We start from the raw sequence: 18,258 nt of genomic DNA on the forward strand, positions 1-18,258 counted from the left end.
TCAGTTCCAGAAAATGCGACTATTCCAGTGTATTCTGCAGTAAACAAGCCGGTACCACGGCCCGCTTCCCTGCACACAATATCCGTTTTCACGGCGACCCAGATAAATCATATGATGTGTATTTTCTGTATTCTGGCCATGGCTGATGGTGTCAATTGTGCATTACATGTAATGAATGTGCCCACGACTCAGTGCCCACAAATACTACACAATGCATGTCCCACGGTTCCCTTTCGTTGTCACTCCGAGTTACGTCGGATGACGACGAATGGGGTTTCGCTTAGAACTCCTATCGACTTCGAGTATTACAAAACGAGCCAATGGCAAAGAAATGCCATGGGTCTGCGGAATTTGCATAGCGTAACTCCGCCCCACCTCGTGGGTATAAAAGGAGGAAGCCGGCAACATGCAGGTATGTTTTCGCTTCGGAGCCAAGAGTATTTCTTCACTCCACAGTCATCTCTGACTTTGCTCTACGAGACGAGCTTCTCTCTCCGGTGTTGGTGTGACGACGATCTGCAGCGAGCTCACAGTGCCTGCTGATTTGTGCAGTGATCTTCCAGTGTGTGTGTGTGTCTCCCTGTGCGCTTCAACATCGCGGAGTTTTTTTCTCCTCTCATAAAAGAGCTCGCACGCGGCACGTCTTTTTAAAGACGGCTCGCCCGTGCATTTCTGGTTGCAGTGGACTGGTATCGGACTCTGATGGGCACGAGCGCTATCTAGTGTGTTTGGGCTTTGATCATGCTTGAACAGCGCTCGTGGGTGACTCATGTTCTCGCTGGGAACGTGATCATCGCGTCATATATAGGTTGAGACTCAGTGAACTCACAAGAGTGAGAGTCCCCTCATCCACCCCCCGATCTTCCGCTGGTGGCCAGGGTGACCTGAGGGTGTTGGTCTGGAACGAGGCGCGGACTCTGTGTCCACGACCCCAGCCCCTCTCTTTAATGACGGTGCCCGCTAGCGAACTGATGATTCCACGAGTCTACCCTCGGGTGGCCCGTGTGTTTTAATTTGAAGCTACAGAGGATGATGATGTGCCTGTAGCAGCATCACTAGGTGGGCTTGATTCTTCTGGAAATGACGACTCGTCACAGCTGCCACCCTCTGGTGTGCATACGGCTGTGCCTGATTCTGATCCGGAGATGACGGCCATGCTTTCCCGGGACGATTGGTTTTTGGGTGAGGCCGCCGACCCGCGTCCACGGCAAACCCCAATATCTTTCCTCCCGGACGTGCATGATGAGATGACAGGTCCGCTCGTTGGTCTCATCTGCCTTTCCTCCCCTCAGGGGCCGCTGCCCATGGTTACACTGGGGTCCTCCTGGTTGAACGCTCTGTTGCCATGCTACTGTGTCCTCAGAGTGCTTCCCGGCGCAATCCTAAGCACCCGTCCAAAGCCTGTAGTTCTTTTCGTCTATACTAATCTGTGGCGAAATCCTATAGTGCCACAGGACAGGCAGCCGCCTCACTGCATCCCATGACCGTTCTGCTGGTCTACCTGATGCAGATGCTCATGGACATGCAGGAGGGCGGGACTGACCCGAGGCTCTTCAGTGAGCTGCACGCCGCCGCTGACATTGCTCTCCGAGCGACGAAAGTGGCCGTACGCTCTCGGAGTCAGGTGATGTTCACCATTCTGGAGCTGACCGGTCTGATGTGCACGATGTCGGGCGGACCCGTCTGCTCGAACACCCCCATCTCCCAGGTCGGCCTCTTCGGCGGTGCGGTTGAGTGCTTCTGCCCAACAGTTCTCAACCGCCCGTGTGCAGATTGAGGTTATTCTGCCCGACGGCCCCGCCGTCCGCTCAGATCCCTCAGTCTGCCCACCGCCGAAGGCGCCCTCACAAGGTTCCAACCCCGCCCGTTCACCCGGGCCTGGCTCTGGAAGACCGTAGGGGGGCTGCCACAGCCCTCTCCAGCCCCGCCCACCGCTAAACGCCGGGTTAAGCGGCACTTTTGAGATGGGCTGCTCAGAGATGTGACTCAGTTCTTTCCAGGAGTTGGTAGCAGGGCCACTCCTTTCCCCGGTGGAGGGCTGGGGAAGAATCCGCATACAGAGTTCTCGGACGACACAGAGACAACTTCGCCCCTGTCCCCCTCTGTCGCCAGACCTCTGACAGAGCAGGCCCCCGTGGAACGCTGGTCCTTCCCTGGCCTCCTCTGTCAGGGTGCGGTTTTGACTTTGCCCCTACACCAGGCCGCTATGCCGTCCACGTCTGGGCCGGTCATTCCGCTTCGCTGCACCACCGGGGGGACGTCTGTGGTTCTTGACGCCGCTGGCACAGTTGGGAGCCTGCCTAGAGCTTCCCTATCTGTTCCGCTAGGTCGCGCAGACCATCGGCTCGGCCATGCAATTCAGTTCGCACGGTCTCCTCCCCGCTTCAGGGGAGTCCGCTCCACTTTGGTCGATGGCTATGCCCCTATCATGAGAGCGGAGGTTGCTACCCTACTGGCGAAGGGTGCGATTGAGACTGTCCCTCCAGCCGAAATGAGGTCCGGGCTACAGCCCCTACCTCATTGTCCCGGAGAAGTCTGGTGGGTTATGGCCAGTCCTGGACCTACGCATCCGAACCGCTCCCTTCACAGGCTGCAGTTCAAGATGCTCCTGGCCAAACGCATATCTGGATGTGTGCGGCCACAAGCTTGGTTTGCAGCGATCGACCTGAAGGACGCCGACTTTTATGTCTCCGTTCTCCTTCGACTCAGACCATACCTATGGTTTGCTGTCAGGGCGCGTCATATCAGTACGCTATTCTCCCATTCGGGCTAGCCCTGTCTCATCGCGCCTTCACAAGGTTGTTGAGGCAGCCCTTGTTCCTCCATGGGAACACGGGGTTCGCATCCTGAACTATCTCGGTGACTGGCTGTCTTAAGCTCACTCCTGAGACCAGGTTTGCGAATACAGGGACCCAGTGCTCCGGCACCTAGCTCGTCTGGGCCTTCGGGTCAACTGGGAAAGGAGTAAACTTTGCCCCGTGCAGAGGAGCTCTTTTCTCGGTATAGACTTGGTCGCCTTCTCCACTCAGCCATTGCTGACTTGCCTGAGACCTCAAGCGCAAGAGTGCGGTTCCACTGCAGTTTTTTCAGAGGCTCCCGGGGCATATGGCATCTGCAGCCGCGGTACGCCGCTCAGATTGCTTCATATGAGACCGTTTCAGCTTTGGCTTCGCAACCGAGTCCCGAGGTGGGCATGGCAACACGGCACCCTCCGAGTACCAGTTACTCCGACCTGCCGTCACTACTCACCCCGTGGTCGAACCTCAATTTTCTTCGGGTCCGAGTGCCCCTGGAACGAGCTTCCCGGCATGTTGTTGTCTCAACAGATGCCTCCACGGGCTGGGGCGCCATGCGCAATGGACATGCTGTCACACTCTCATGTTGAGCAGAAATGCTCCTGAAAAATTCAGTGAGATTTATCACACCAGGTGTTGAGCAGAAATGCTCCTGAAGTTCAGTGAATTTCTTCACACTTAGGTGTTGAGCAAGGTTGCTCCTGAAGCTCAGTGATTCTCGCATGTAGTATTGAGCAGTATGGCATGTCTATTGCCTCGAGTTGCTGGCAGTACGCCTTGCCCTGCACCGCTTCCGGGCGTTGCTCAGGAGTCAACACGTACTAGTCCGATCAGACAATACCGCCACAGTAGCGTACATCAACCGTCAAGGTGGTCTACGCTCGCGCCATATGTCGCAACTCGCCCGCCACCTCCTCTTATGGAGTCAGAAGCATCTGAGGTCGCTTCAAGCCATTTTCATTTCCGGAGTCCTGAACTGTGCAGCCGATGAGCTCTCATGGCTTCAGCCCCTCCATGCGACTCCATCCCCAGTCGGTTCAGCTGATTTGGGACCACTTCGGGGACGCACAGATAGATCTGTTTGCCTCTCACGACTCGACCCATTGCGCCCAGTTTTATTCTCCCCGAGGGCACGCTCGGCACGGATGCTCTGGCGCACAGCTGGCCGCAGGGCCGCAAGTATGCGTTCCCCCAGTGAGCCTTCTTGCGCAGACCTTGCACAAGGTCAGGGAGGACGGGAGCAGGTCATTCTGGTTGCCCCTTACTGGCCCAACCGGACCTGGTTACCCGAACTAGTACTCCTCGCGACAGCACCTCCCTGGCCGATCCCTCTGAGGAAGAACCTTCTTTCTCAGGGACGGGGCACCCTATGGCACCCTCGTCCCGATCTCTGGAACCTCCACGTGTGGCTCCTGGATGGGACGAGGCAGGTTTGAGTACTCTATCACCAGCGGTGGTGGCTACCATCACTTCCGCTAGGGCGTCGTCCACGAGACACGTCTATGCGTTGAAGTGGAACCTCTTCGTCAGCTGGTGCTCTTCTCACCGAGAAGACCCCCGGAGATGCTCGATCAGCGTTGTGCTTTCCTTCCTTCAACAGGGGTTGGAGCGAAGGCTGTCTCCCATCTGAAGGTCTATGTTGCCACCATTGCCGCACACCATAACCTCATCGAAGTTAAGTCGGTGGGGAAGCACGACCTGGTCATCAGGTTCCTGAGAGGAGCGCGGAGACTAAATCCGCCTCGCCCTCCTCTCGTTCCCTCTTGGGACCTCTCAGTGGTTCTAACTGCCCTGAAGAGTGCTCCATTTGAGCCCCTGCATTCAGTCGAGCTTAAATTCCTGCCTATGAAGACAGCGCTCCTGGTAGCACTGGCCTCCATCAAGAGGGTAGGGGACCTGCACGCATTCTCTGTTGACGAAGCGTGCCTGGAATTCGGGCCGGCTTACTCTCACCTGATGCTGAGACCCCGGCCTGGATATGTGCCCAAGGTTCCTACCACTCCCTTCCGGGACCAGGTGGTGAACGTGCAAGCGCTGCCCCTGGAGGAGGCAGACCCAGCCTTGGCATGCTCTGTCCAGTACGCGCTCTCCGCGCCTATGTAGACAGAACGCAGTGTTTCAGGACCTCAAACCAGCTCTTTGTCTGTTATGGTGGGAAGCTGAAGGGAAAGGCTCTCTCCAAGCAAAGGTTGTCTCACTGGATAGTGGACGCCATTGCTTTGGCATACCAGCAGCAAGGTCGACCGTGCCCCCTTGGTGTGACTGCCCACTCCACCCGGAGTGTGGCGTCCTCTTGGGCTCTAGCGCATGGCGCCTCGCTAACAGACATCTGCAGACCTCCAGCACTCCTGACGTTGGCGCCAATGTCTATTGCCTGCGCGTCGGCTAGGTGCCTCCCGTGTGCAATGTTCCCTCCTCTGAGCGAACCCCACATGTGTATTTCCACTGTAAGTCTCTCTGAGCATGTGTCTTACCTTGGCAAGCCACCTTGCCACCCCTGGGGTTGAAATATTCCACCTGCGGCTGGACACCCCAGTGTTCTCCATATGCATCCCTCCGGGTCATATGTGTATTCTCTAAGCTAAATTTAGCTAAGCTAAATTTAGAAAATCTTTTAATAGAAGTCACACACATATTAACAATTCTTTATGTAGACATTTCAGAAACCTGACGTCATATGAGCACTTAGAAAACATGCTATGACTGACATCGAAATGTGAAATGAACCCGTGTCAGGCCCGTTTTTTTAATAACATATCAATAGCATATATTTCATATCTGCTGTCTTATCCGAGATGCAATACCACATCGCTGGAAACATTTCAAGTTTTTGCAGTGATGTGGTATTGTATCTTGGATGAGACAACGTTTGCTTTATACAAAGGATGCTGTGACACGGGCCCCAAGACGAGGAGAGGTTTAAGCTGCCACAAAACACAACCACAAGAGAGAGGGGAGCCGGGTTAACAGAAATTATCTTTTATTTAGCTAAGAACTTAGGAATTTAAACTGGTACTTAGGTTCCTCCCGGGCTGTGGTATCAACAAACCGGGCTTTGTTCCACACATCTGTTACAACGCTAGACCACCTTAAAAGGGGAAAACAGAACTGAAGAAAGGCAACATCATTAAAGAAGATTTTGCAAGTCTAACTCTGTCTTCTTACTCTTCAGCAGGTTTCTCTCTTGGCCAACGTGTGCTTCAGCACCTCATACTGAAGGATTCTGTCCTTCAAACCATCTAACCTTGAGTGTAGCAGAGTTCTCAATTTTATGGTGACCTCCATTAGGCCATCATTGCCTACAGCTGTGGGTGGTTCCAAGTTTGGAGTGTGAGTAGGTGGAAATGTTCACGATTGATGTCTTTTCCTAGCCGTGAGCTTCTCCATTTGTTCTGGGCTCCTCTTTCCAATATTGGACTGCCACAAAGGGTTCCAAAAAAGCTTCTAAAACAATCCACTTTCTCAAAAGGCACAAATGTCAAACAACGCTCAGATCATATCCCTTTCTTCAACATCGACAACAGCTACACAGAAACTTCATCAACGACACAGAGCTGACGTCCAACGAAAAAGTCACAAACCTACCAACAATTGCTAACTTAGGCATTTCAGAAACTTGACGTTGATTGCATTCTTAGAAAACTTGCGATGGCTGACCTCGAACTGGGGACATATCTAGGGCTGGGGAAAAATACCGATTAATCAATGCATTGGAATTATTTGTTTCTCAATTCAATATCTATTCATCAAATCCTGTGAATCGATTCAGCCCACCGGCCAGTGGCGGCGCTGTGGGCAACACTCTAGTGAGAGCGTTAGGCGTTGTACAAGACGCGCTTTACCAAAACAGCAAGATCGCAGACAGCAGCTCCACTCCGATCAAGCCTGCACCACCAACCAGGGATGTCGTTAGAATCATCAATCTATGATTGCTGTTTTGGGGACTGTTATCCCTATTAAACCAGTAAAATATGCCATGATCAGACTGGCAGCTTACTGACGCTTTGCTCGAGTCGCTCGAGGCTCATGAGTCAGCCGCGGCTGATCAGCGAGTATAACGCGTTGCCTGACACTTGCTGCAAGGAAATAATTTGTTTTCTTATTATGAATATAATCTCAAGCATTTATTATTTTGTATGATTGGTGTTTTGGGAACTGTTATCCCTATTAAACCAGTAAAATGTGCCATGATCAGACTGGCAGCTTACTGACGCTTTGTTGGACGCATGGAGTCAGCCGCGGCTTAATTGGGATAACAGTTCCCAAAACATAAATTCTAATAATAGATGCATGAGATTATTCTTAATAAGAAAACAATTAATTTCCGTGCAGCGATAGTGTCAGGCAATGCGTTATACTCGCTGATCAGCCGCAGCTGACTCATGAGCCTCGAGCGACACGAGCAAAGCGTCAGTAGCTGCCAGTCTGATCATGGCACATTTGACTGGTTTAATAGGGATAACAGTCCCCAAAACATCAATTATACTAAAGAGTAGATGCATGACATTATATGCTTAATAAGAAAACAATTCATTTCCGTGTAGCAAGAGTGTCATGCAACGCATTATACTCGCTGATCAGCCGCGGCTGACTCATGAGCCTCGAGCACTCGAGCAAAGCGTCAGTAGCTGCCAGTCTGATCATGGCACATTTGACTGATTTAACAGGGATAACAGTCCCCAAAACATCAATTATACTAAAGAATAGATGCATGCCATTATATGCTTAGTAAGAAAACAATTAATTTCCGTGCAGCAAGAGTGTCAGCCAATGCGTTATACTCGCTGATCAGCCGCGGCTGACTCATGACGGTACTGATCCACTTATACGTGCGACACTTCAGTCGTGCCGCACTCTGCTTTACGGTACTGATCCAATTGTCCGTGCGACACTTCAGTCGAGCCGCACCCCGCTTTATTCCTATGGGTGACGTCACGCGACTCTAACGCGCCCGCAAAGCATTCCGGGCAGGCGGCGCTTCATTTGGAAAAATGCTGCGCGCCAAAAAGCTGGCCGATGCCCATCTTTATGCAAATGAATCCGTCAAACGCGACGCGTCTATCCAATAGAAGTAGTCTCTCGAGGGGCCTTTGTTCTAGACTGGTCGCTGGGTCAAAACCACACCCATGGCGGTAAACTTGAGGAACGCCCATCAACTTACAAATGTGGAGAGGTGTGCGACACCACGCTTCAGTCGTGTCTCAAAAGTGGATCAGTACCCTGAGCCTCGGGCGACTCGAGCAAAGGGTCAGTAGCTGCAAGTCTGATCATGGCACATTTGACTGGTTTAATAGGGATAACAATCCCCAAAACATCAATTATACTAAAGAATAGATGCATGACATTATATGCTTAATAAGAAAACAATTAATTTCCATGCAGCGAGAGTGTCAGGCAACTCGCTATACTTGCTGATCAGCCGCGGCTGACTCATGAGCCTCGAGCGACTCATGCAAAGCGTCAGTAGCTGCCAGTATGATCATGGCACATTTGACTGGTTTAATAGGGATAACAGTCCCCAAAACATCAATTATACTAAAGAATAGATGCATGACATTATATGCTTAATAAGAAAACAATTAATTTCCGTGCAGCAAGAGTGTCAGGCAACGCGTTACACTCACTGATCAGCCGCGGCTGACTCATGAGCCTCGAGCGACTCGAGCAAAGCGTCAGTAGCTGCCAGACTGATCATGGCACATTTGACTGCTTTAATAGGGATAACAGTCCCCAAAACATCGATTATACTAAAGAATAGATGCATGACATTATATGCTTAATAAGAAAACAATTAATTTCCGTGCAGCGAGAGTGTCAGGCAACGCGCTATACTCGCTGATCAGCCACGGCTGACTCATGAGCGTCGAGCAAAGCGTCAGTAAGCTGCCAGTCTGATCATGGCCATTTGACTGGTTTAATTGGGATAACAGTCCCCAAAACATCAATCATACTAAAGAACATAATCATATTAACAGTTGCATAATAAATAAGCTAGAAAGGGAGGAACACAAAACACAAAACTGCTAAAACCAACGGATTTGAAACTTGGCAAAGGCAGACTGCCAGGCAACTAGCCAGCCACTGACAGGTCATGTGACATGCTAGAATCAGACTGGCAGCTGCCAGCCGGCCAATGACAGGTCACGTGACATGCCAGTGGCGGCTCCTGCCAGCCAGGTGAAGATTGAACCCCCACTCTTTTTTATGAGTATGCACATTTTGTGCTTCTGTTTACATTTCTTTTATAACTTGAATGTATAGGAAGAAAGAAATATACTTTCTATTACAGTTACATGCACTTTAGAGGTGTTAATAAAGCACCTGTTTGTTAGACTTGTGGTTTGTATTCAACACATGTACAATATTGTACAGTTTTTTCTGCTAAATAAACCACGACAGGAAACATGCTGGGGTCAATTTGTTCTTAAACATTGGTAATACTACACACATTATTTAAAAATATAGGCTACTCAGGTACTTAATAGTTTGTGTATTTACTAATTATTGAATCGATATCGAAGCTAATAAATCAATATCGAATCGAATTGAAATCGAATCGAATCGAAGCCTCAAGAATCGAAATCAAATCGAATTGTGAAATTCCTAACAATACCCATCCCTAAACATATCCAAAGCTCTCTTTACTATAAAACACACTTTTTGCAACTGTTGTTTTAAACAACACACAGTTCCACATTTCAACAAAGTTTGCTGCATAGGACCTACAGATGCAAAAACAAAACAGTTCCAAAACGAGACTTAAATACCAAACACCACTCAGAACATACTCCTTTCTTCAACATTGCAAAAAACAATACAGAACACTCATCAACGACACAGAGCTCACAACCAAAGTCCCTGCTCTGTGCCCAATTCATGTTCAGAAAAGAGCATCATGACTCTTCATCGTGGGTTGAGAGACAAGCACTTTTGAAACACATTTCCAAGCTAAGAACTATAGAAATGATCCCTGCAAATATAGTCTTAGCGGTTTATAGAAACTCAATCGGCATTCTATTCTGCTGCGCTTCTCCTCTAAAATGGTTTTGCGTAGTTGAATTTTGTAGGCGCTAAAGTTCACGTGACATTTTAGAGCACACATCTGAGCCAAAAGCAGAAAGGATTTCCACAATCTCTTTGAAGCCTACTGTTAACCCGTTTAATCCCAAATTTTTTCTTGCAACTTGAGTACATTATTTTTACTCCTTAGTACGTCACGTACGTCTAGAAGGTCCAACACATTCAGAATCGCAATCGCTTGAAACATTTCACGTTTTTGCAGTGATGTGGTATTGTATCTTGGATGAGACAACGTTTGCTTTATACAAAGGACGCTGTGACACGGGCCCCAAGACGAGGAGAGGTTTAAGCTTCCACAAAACACAACCACAAGAGAGACGGGAGCCGGGTTAACAGAAATTATCTTTTATTTAGCCAAGAACTTAGGAATTTAAACTGGTACTTAGGTTCTGTCTAAGTGGAATATGTGGTCTCCCCATCTACGAGCCGCGGTGGAGGAGGAACCGGGACCGGCGGATTAATGTGTGAATGAAACACGGGTTTAATCTTGGATACATGGAACACGGAATGAACCCTCCTGTACGCGGGAGGTAATTTGAGGCGGACTGCCACCGGACTAAGGATCTTGGTGACAGCGAAGGGGCCGATAAATTTGGGTGCAAGTTTATTAGAAACGGTGCGGAGAGGAATGTTCTTAGTTGAAAGCCACACTTTTTGACCAACGACGTATACGGGAGGCCTTGACCTGTGGCGATCGGCCTTGGCCTTGGTGCGGGCCCCCACTTGGAGTAGAGTCTCCCGGGCTCTAGTCCAAGTGGGGTGACACCTCTGGACAAAGGCGTGAGCGGAGGGGACCGCAACCTCGGATTCCAGACTGGGAAAAATAGGTGGCTGGTAACCTACACTACACTCAAACGGAGATAGGCCCGTAGCCGACACTGGTAACGTATTGTGCGCGTACTCTACCATAGACAGTTGTTGGCTCCAAGAGGAAGGATTCTTGGAGACCAAACATCGCAACACTCTCTCCAAATCCTGGTTGGCTCTCTCGGTTTGACCATTGCTCTGGGGATGAAATCCAGAGGACAAACTCACAGTCGCCCCCAGTAATCTGCAAAACTCTTGCCAAAATTTGGACACGAACTGGGGTCCCCTGTCGGAAACTACGTCTGTCGGGAGGCCATGTAACCGAAAGACGTGATCTACGACTGCCACCGCTGTCTCCTTAGCTGAAGGTAATTTGGGTAAGGGAACAAAATGGGCTGCCTTCGAGAACCGGTCCACCACAGTCAAAACTACTGTGTTACCCTGGGAGGGTGGGAGGGCGGTAATGAAATCTAGAGCGATATGGGACCAGGATCTTGAAGGAACCGACAACGGCTGAAGTAACCCGTCTGGAGGTCGATTGGAAGTCTTACCAGTGGCACAAACCGAGCAAGCCAAAACAAAATCGTGAATGTCGCGAGCCATAAGTGGCCACCAGAATCGTTGCTTGACTAAAAATCTAGTCCGATTTACCCCTGGATGGCAAGCCACATTGGAACCATGACCCCACTGAATAACGTCTGACCGTAATCCCTCCGGCACGAATAATCGATTCGGTGGGCAACCGGGCGGAGGCGTTACCCCTTCCAAGGCCTTAACGACCCTCGATTCGACCTCCCATGTGAGTGTTGAAACGAATAGCGTTTCGGGTAAAATACACTCGGGAGTAGACGGGCGCTCGGAAAAATCAAATACACGAGACAGGGCGTCGGGTTTGATGTTCTTGGAACCCGGACGATAAGACAGGGAAAATTCAAAACGACCGAAAAATAGAGCCCACCGAGCCTGCCTGGAGTTCAATCTTTTAGCGGTTTTAATGTACTCGAGATTCTTATGATCGGTCCAGACGATAAAAGGTACCCCCGACCCTTCTAACCAGTGGCGCCATTCCTCCAATGCTAATTTAACTGCCAACAACTCTCTGTTACCAATGTCGTAATTGCGCTCGGTTGGTGACAATCGATGAGAAAAAAACGCGCAAGGATGCATCTTGTCGTCTGCAAGAGAGCGTTGGGACAACACTGCACCTACTCCCACCTCCGACGCGTCGACCTCCACCACGAACTGACGTGAAGAATCAGGGGCAACAAGGATGGGGGCTGAAACAAAGCGGCCTTTCAGTTTGACGAACACAGCTTCAGCTGCATCCGACCACCTGAACGTCGTTCGGGGGGAGGTCAAGGCAGTCAGAGGTGCGACTAGTTGGCTGAAATTGCGAATAAAACGCCGGTAGAAGTTGGCGAACCCCAGAAACCTCTGCAGGGCCTTGCGGGAATCTGGACTAGGCCACTCCACCACAGCCTTAATCTTCTCAGGGTCCATCCGCACTCCTTCAGGCGACACGATGTAACCTAAGAAAGGGACAGACTGTGCATGAAAATCGCATTTCTCCGCCTTGACAAAAAGCCCATTCTCTAGCAACCTCAGAAGCACTCGTCGTACGTGTTGCACATGCTCCTGGAGAGAAGAAGGAAAAATCAATATGTCATCCAGGTAGACATATATGAATTGATCGATCATATCTCGCAACACGTCGTTGACCAATGCCTGGAAAACAGCAGGAGAGTTGGACAGCCCGAAAGGCATGACCAAGTATTCAAAGTGCCCCCTGGGGGTGTTAAATGCTGTTTTCCACTCATCCCCCTCCCTAATGCGAACCAAATGATAAGCGTTACGCAAATCCAATTTTGTGAAGACGGACGCTCCCTGCAACCTCTCGAAAGCTGAAGACATCAACGGCAAAGGATAAGTATTCTTTACCGGGATGTTATTCAACCCTCGGTAATCAATACAAGGTCGCAGAGAACCGTCCTTCTTCCCCACAAAAAAGAACCCCGCCCCCGCTGGAGAAGAGGAAGGGCGAATGAACTTGGTTGCTAGAGAATCAGAAATATATTTCTCAGGAACAGAGAGTGAATACAACTTGCCCTTGGGCGGAGACTTACCTGGCAGTAAATCTATAGCACAGTCATAGGGACGATGCGGAGGTAGAGAAGCAGCACGAGACTTACTGAACACCTCCTTCAGGTCATGGTACTCCGCGGGCACGTTAGACAAATCCCCTGCTTCCTCCTGAAACACAGAAACAGGCACAGACGCACAAGCAGACACAAGACAAGACTTATGACACCCCTTGCTCCACTCCAGCACAGATCGGTGATGCCAGTCCACTCGGGGGTTGTGTTGGATAAGCCACGGGTGTCCAAGTACGATGGGTGCCAGGGGTGAGTCCAGAACATAGAACGAGATAGTTTCAGAATGGTTTCCAGAGGTAATGAGGGTGACGTCTTCAGTGGCAAGGGAAATGGTGGGTAGCTCTTGTCCATTGAGTGTGTGAACTGAAATCTTGTGAGTGAGTGGTTTGAGGGGAATCTGAAAATCTTGAGCAAATTTGTGGTCCATAAAATTACCTTCTGCGCCCGACTCCAATAGTGCCTGACAATCGTGCTGGTGGACTGACCACCTAAGCCTTACCGGAAGGAGCGTGGAGGTTGATGTAACAGCTGATGAGGTCTTCCTGGCGGAGATCCCACCCGATAGTAGCCTCAAATTTACTACCGGGCTGGGCCTTTTACTGGACAGTTGTAAGCAAAGTGACCCGATCCTCCACAATAAAGACAAAGGCCCTGGGACCTCCGCCTCTCCTTCTCCTCCCGGGAAAGCCGAGCTCGACCCACCTGCATGGGCTCCGGATCGTTGCTGGGACTGACCACGTCCCTGCCACTGGACCGAAACCCGTCGACGTCTCCGAAGGTACGGGTGGATCTAGCCCGGCGCTCAACTCGAGCCAACCGAGCGTCCACCCGCAGCGCCAAGTCAATGAGCCCGTTCAAGGTGGTGGGCAGGTCCAGGGCGTAGATCTCCCTCTGGACGTGGTCAGCCAACCCATGCAGGAACATGTCCCACTGCGCCTCCTCGTTCCATCCGCACTCCGCCGCCAGGGTTCGAAACTCAATCGAATAGTCCGAAACTGATCTTCCCTCCTGTCGCAACTCTGCCAGGGTCCTAGCGGCCTCACGCCCAGAGACCGCCCGATCAAACACCCTTCTCATCTCGGCGGCGAGGGTCTGGAACGAGGCGCAGCATGGGTTTTGATTCTCCCACACCGCCGTTCCCCATAGCGCCGCCTTCCCAGTCAACAAAGTCAAAGTAAACGCTACCTTAGCCTGTTCGGTGTTAAAGGTGCGGGGCTGTAGTGCAAAGTGCATCGAGCACCGAGTGATGAACGCTCTGCAGTAGGAGGGTTCTCCTCCATAAGCTTCAGGAACAGGAAGGCGTGGCTCCGGCTGGGAGGCGCTCTCAGGTGGTGTGGGGGGAACAGCTGGTGTGGGCGGCGCAGTGGGAACTCGTAGGCGTTGGATCTGCTGGGTGAGCTCGGACACCTGCGTCACTAGGGCTTGTACTGCGCGTCCCGTGCCGCCGATCTCTCTCTCTTGGGCATCCATTCTGCGAATGCTATGGTGAATGAAATCATCCAGGGATGATGAAGACGCCCTTGCTGCTTCCATCTGTTGGTCAGTACGTTCTGTCATGATCGCGGGATGAACGACAGGAAGCAGATGCAAGTTACTCTTTTAATGAAGTTCAGTAGAATATGACACACAGTACAGCCGATGGTGAAGTGACGCAGGGGCTTCGGTGGCCAGGACTCGTGAAGACGTGCAGTGAAGACGTGACGACAACGAAAACCCCAATCCACTTGAACACGAAGACGAACAGGAACACCAGGTTGAACAGGAACACAGGAACACCAACACCGAGGACCAGAGACAACGTACTGACAAGGATGCAGAAACAGAGGTAAGAATATATATGGTTGAGAGATAACGTGCAGCTGGTGAGATGATGATGATCAGCTGGAGCGGATCCGGAGTGCCAATCATTCACTGTCCTTCTTACTCTTCAGCTGGTTTCTCTCTTGGCCAACATGTGCTCCAGCACCTCATACTGAAGGATTCTGTCCTTCAAACCATCTAACCTTGAGTGTAGCAGAGTTCTCAATTTTATGGTGACCTCCATTAGGCCATCATTGCCTACAGCTGTGTGTGGTTCCAAGTTTGGAGTGTGAGTAGGTGGAAATGTTCATGATTGATGTCTTTTCCTAGTCGTGAGCTGCTCCATTGGTCCGGGGCTCCTCTTTCCAATATTGGATTGCCAGAAAGCGTTCCAGAAAAGCTTCTAAAACAATCCACTTTCTCAAAAGGGACAAATGTCAAACAACGCTCAGATCATACCCCTTTCTTCCACATCGACAACAGCAACACAGAAACGTCATCAACGACACAGAGCTGACGTCCAACGAAAAAGTCAAAAACATACCAACAATTGCTAACTTAGGCATTTCAGTAACTTGACATTGATTGCATTCTTAGAAAACTTGCGATGGCTGACCTTGAACTGGGGACATATCCAAAGCTCTCTTTACTCTAAAACCCACTTTTTGCAACTGCTGTCTTAGACAACACACAGTTCCACATTTCAACAAAGTTTACTGCATAGGACCTACAGATGCAAAAACAAAACAATTCCAAAATGAAACTTAAATATCAAACACCACTCAGAACATACTCCTTTCTTCAATATTGCAAAAAGCAATACAGAACACTCATCAACGACACAGAGCTCACAACCAAAGTCACTGCTCTGTGCCCAATTCATGCTCAGAAAGGAGCATCATGACTCTTCATCGTGGTTTGGGAGACAAGCACTTTCGAAACACATTTCCAAGCAAAGAACTATAGAAATGATCCCTGAAAATATAGTCTAAATAGTTTTAGAAACACAATTGGCATTCCATTCTGCTGCGCTTCTCCTCTAAAATGGTTTTGCGTAGTTGAATTTTGTAGGCGCTAAAGTTAACGTGACATTTTAGCGGACACATCGAGGCCAAAAGCAGAAGGGACTTCCACAATCTCTTTGAAGCCGACTGTTAAGACATGTGGAATACAAACAACAATCCATAATCTCATACTTTTTTGCAGCATAGCTACCCGTTTCATGCTTTGTAGTTCATTCATTGAAGCCAAATTTAGAAAATCTTTTAACACTAGAACTACCGGAATTCCATAACTACTATAACGACCATTGCGGTCATTCTGACCGCTCATACTTTGACGTTCATATTGCCGTACTAAACTACATTTTCGTCATGCCACAACTACATTTGAACCTTCTCTTTAAGTTTTCCGATTGGGGCAGGATGGGTTAGCAGGGTTTGACCAATGGCCAGGGTATCGGTGCGTATAAGAGCATGAGCTACTAGTTCCTTGGCATGCGTCATTATCCGGGGTCGTGACGTCATCTATGCGCCCTGCTGCTTTCTGCTGGGTTCAGCGTAACTTGTTGCTCGTAAAATTTGCGGAAGCTGTTTATCCACTGGCGGTGCTGTTGGCGGGTCTATGGGCTTGGTTGGAGGGTTGAATGTGGACATTTGAGACAGTGTACGATTTATCGGTGCTTCATGCCAACGAGCATGTCGGAGACATTCGCCTCCATCTATCGCATAGTCTGGGGATGGTGATTCTTGGACAGCGTGCTTGGTTGCATGCGACAAGGACGATACCTACCTTCTGAATGAGTATTATCTGCCCTGTGTTTCGCTATACGACTTTGTTTGCGCTGTGCCTCATCAACTGCTGTTCTGTTTGGGTTCTGTTTTGTGTGTGTTGTTTTGTTGCGAGTGAGTCGTCTCGAGTGCCCGTTCAAGTGAACCGTTCAGGTGAACCATTTCAAGTGAACCGTCCTAAGCGGGCCATTCAAGTGAGCCATTTCAAGTGAATCGTTCTAAGTGAGCCAATCAATGAGCCATTTCAAGTGAACGGTTTTCAGCGAGGGATGACTCTGTATTTGTGATATGTTTTGAGTTTGTTTCTTTTTTTTGGTTTATTTCTTTAACTAGTCGAGACCGAGTATTTTTGAAAATTATTGTATTAGTGAATTTATATATATTTTTTTGTGGTTGAATTGTATTGCTGAATTTATGTGATTTGTTGTTATTTTTTTGTATAACACTGCTCTTTAATGTCCTTTTTTTCTGTTGTTTGTTGGAAGGGCCTGGGCATCCGGGGGCAGATGAGGGGGCAATTAGGTGGTAGGGTCCTCACTGTGTGTCGTGGTCTTTTCTGACCTGAGTCGTGGAGTGTGTGCTGTGCTGGTGTGTGTGCACTGAATATAGTATTCTTCATAGATGTGATACCTCGGGACTGCCCTTGGGTATGCCCAGGTTTCCCTGTCGCCCACTCTAGAACCAAGTGAATTGAAGAGAGTGATTGCTGGTCAACGCCTTTTATAGAAAAAGAACTGTCTTTTAACAATTAATAAAATATATATGTTTTCAATCACCTATGTCTCTGACTCCAACTGTGGTTAGGATCTGTGCGTGCCTTAGCTTAGATGTCATATTAAATTCTTGGGGCGAAATTCCCCAAGTGGCGTAGTCAGAAATAATAAACTGAATTGAGCGTGGGTATAAATTGTTGTTACGCCCAATGTCGTATAGAATAGAGCTGCCGCTCCCGCACAACCCTGCCACATTTTGGCGTGTAGTCGGCAGGATTATCACCGGATTGGGTCAGAGATAATAGGTTTTTGTTGTGTTTGTATTGTCTTTATGTTTTTTTTTTATATTTTTTTGGAAACAGAACAGCAGCTTGGTGTAAGGAACAGGTGGCGCCTCTCCGGGGTGGTAAGTTTACTTAATTGTCATCCGAAATGGAGGAAGAATTACAGGAGTGGCGGGAGTTAGTAGCCCAGTTAAAGGGTGATAAGGTTAGGATGCAGCAGCTACAGGTGCCTGGGGCTGGTACTTCGACTGTTCCACCTGTAGGGCCCCAATCTTCTGGTGCTAGTGCATTGGAATGATTGGTTTTTGTGCCTCGAGAGCGTCGATGCCCAAAATTTAGCGGTAAATCCGGTATGAGTATCGATGAATGGGTCGAAGAGACGCGGGCTTGCAAGAGGCACGACATATGGGGATCACTGAACAAGCTTTCATTGTATTTGACCACCTGCAGGGGGAGGCCCGAGAGGAGATTCGATATCGTCCTGAGGCAGGGGACTGGTTATAGGTCCTTGTGTGTTTCTCGTGTAGCCGTTATGGCAGAGGACTGGTAATAGGTTCTCGTGTGTTTCTCGTGCAGCCGTTATGGCAGAGGACTGGTAATAGGTTCTCATGTGTTTCTCGTGTAGCCGTTATGGCAGAGGACTAGTAATAGGTTCTCGTGTGTTTCTTGTATAGCCATCATGGAAGAGGACTGGTAATAGGTTCTCGTGTGTTTCTTGTATAGCCATCATGGCAGAGGACTGGTAATAGGTTCTTGTGTGTTTCTCGTATAGCCGTTATGGCAGAGGACTGGTAATAGGTTCTCGTGTGTTTCTTCTATAGCCATCATGGCAGAGG

The 18,258-nt window shown here is 49.4% G+C and overlaps 2 non-coding genes across 2 annotated transcripts; both read right to left on the reverse strand.

Annotated features, from left to right (window-relative positions):
- Window positions 1–9,567: 9,567 nt before the first annotated feature.
- Window positions 9,568–9,781, reverse strand: LOC143729930 (small nucleolar RNA U3). The gene has a single exon (XR_013200180.1). It is a non-coding gene; the product is annotated as a small nucleolar RNA U3 (small nucleolar RNA).
- A 5,631-nt stretch (window positions 9,782–15,412) lies between these two features.
- Window positions 15,413–15,626, reverse strand: LOC143730047 (small nucleolar RNA U3). Its single transcript, XR_013200280.1, has one exon. It is a non-coding gene; the product is annotated as a small nucleolar RNA U3 (small nucleolar RNA).
- Window positions 15,627–18,258: the final 2,632 nt, after the last annotated feature.

This window comes from Siphateles boraxobius, unplaced genomic scaffold (genome assembly GCF_051911475.1).
Source record: "Siphateles boraxobius isolate OS27281-9 unplaced genomic scaffold, OSU_SipBor_1 8, whole genome shotgun sequence".
Taxonomy (NCBI): Eukaryota; Metazoa; Chordata; class Actinopteri; order Cypriniformes; family Leuciscidae; genus Siphateles; species Siphateles boraxobius.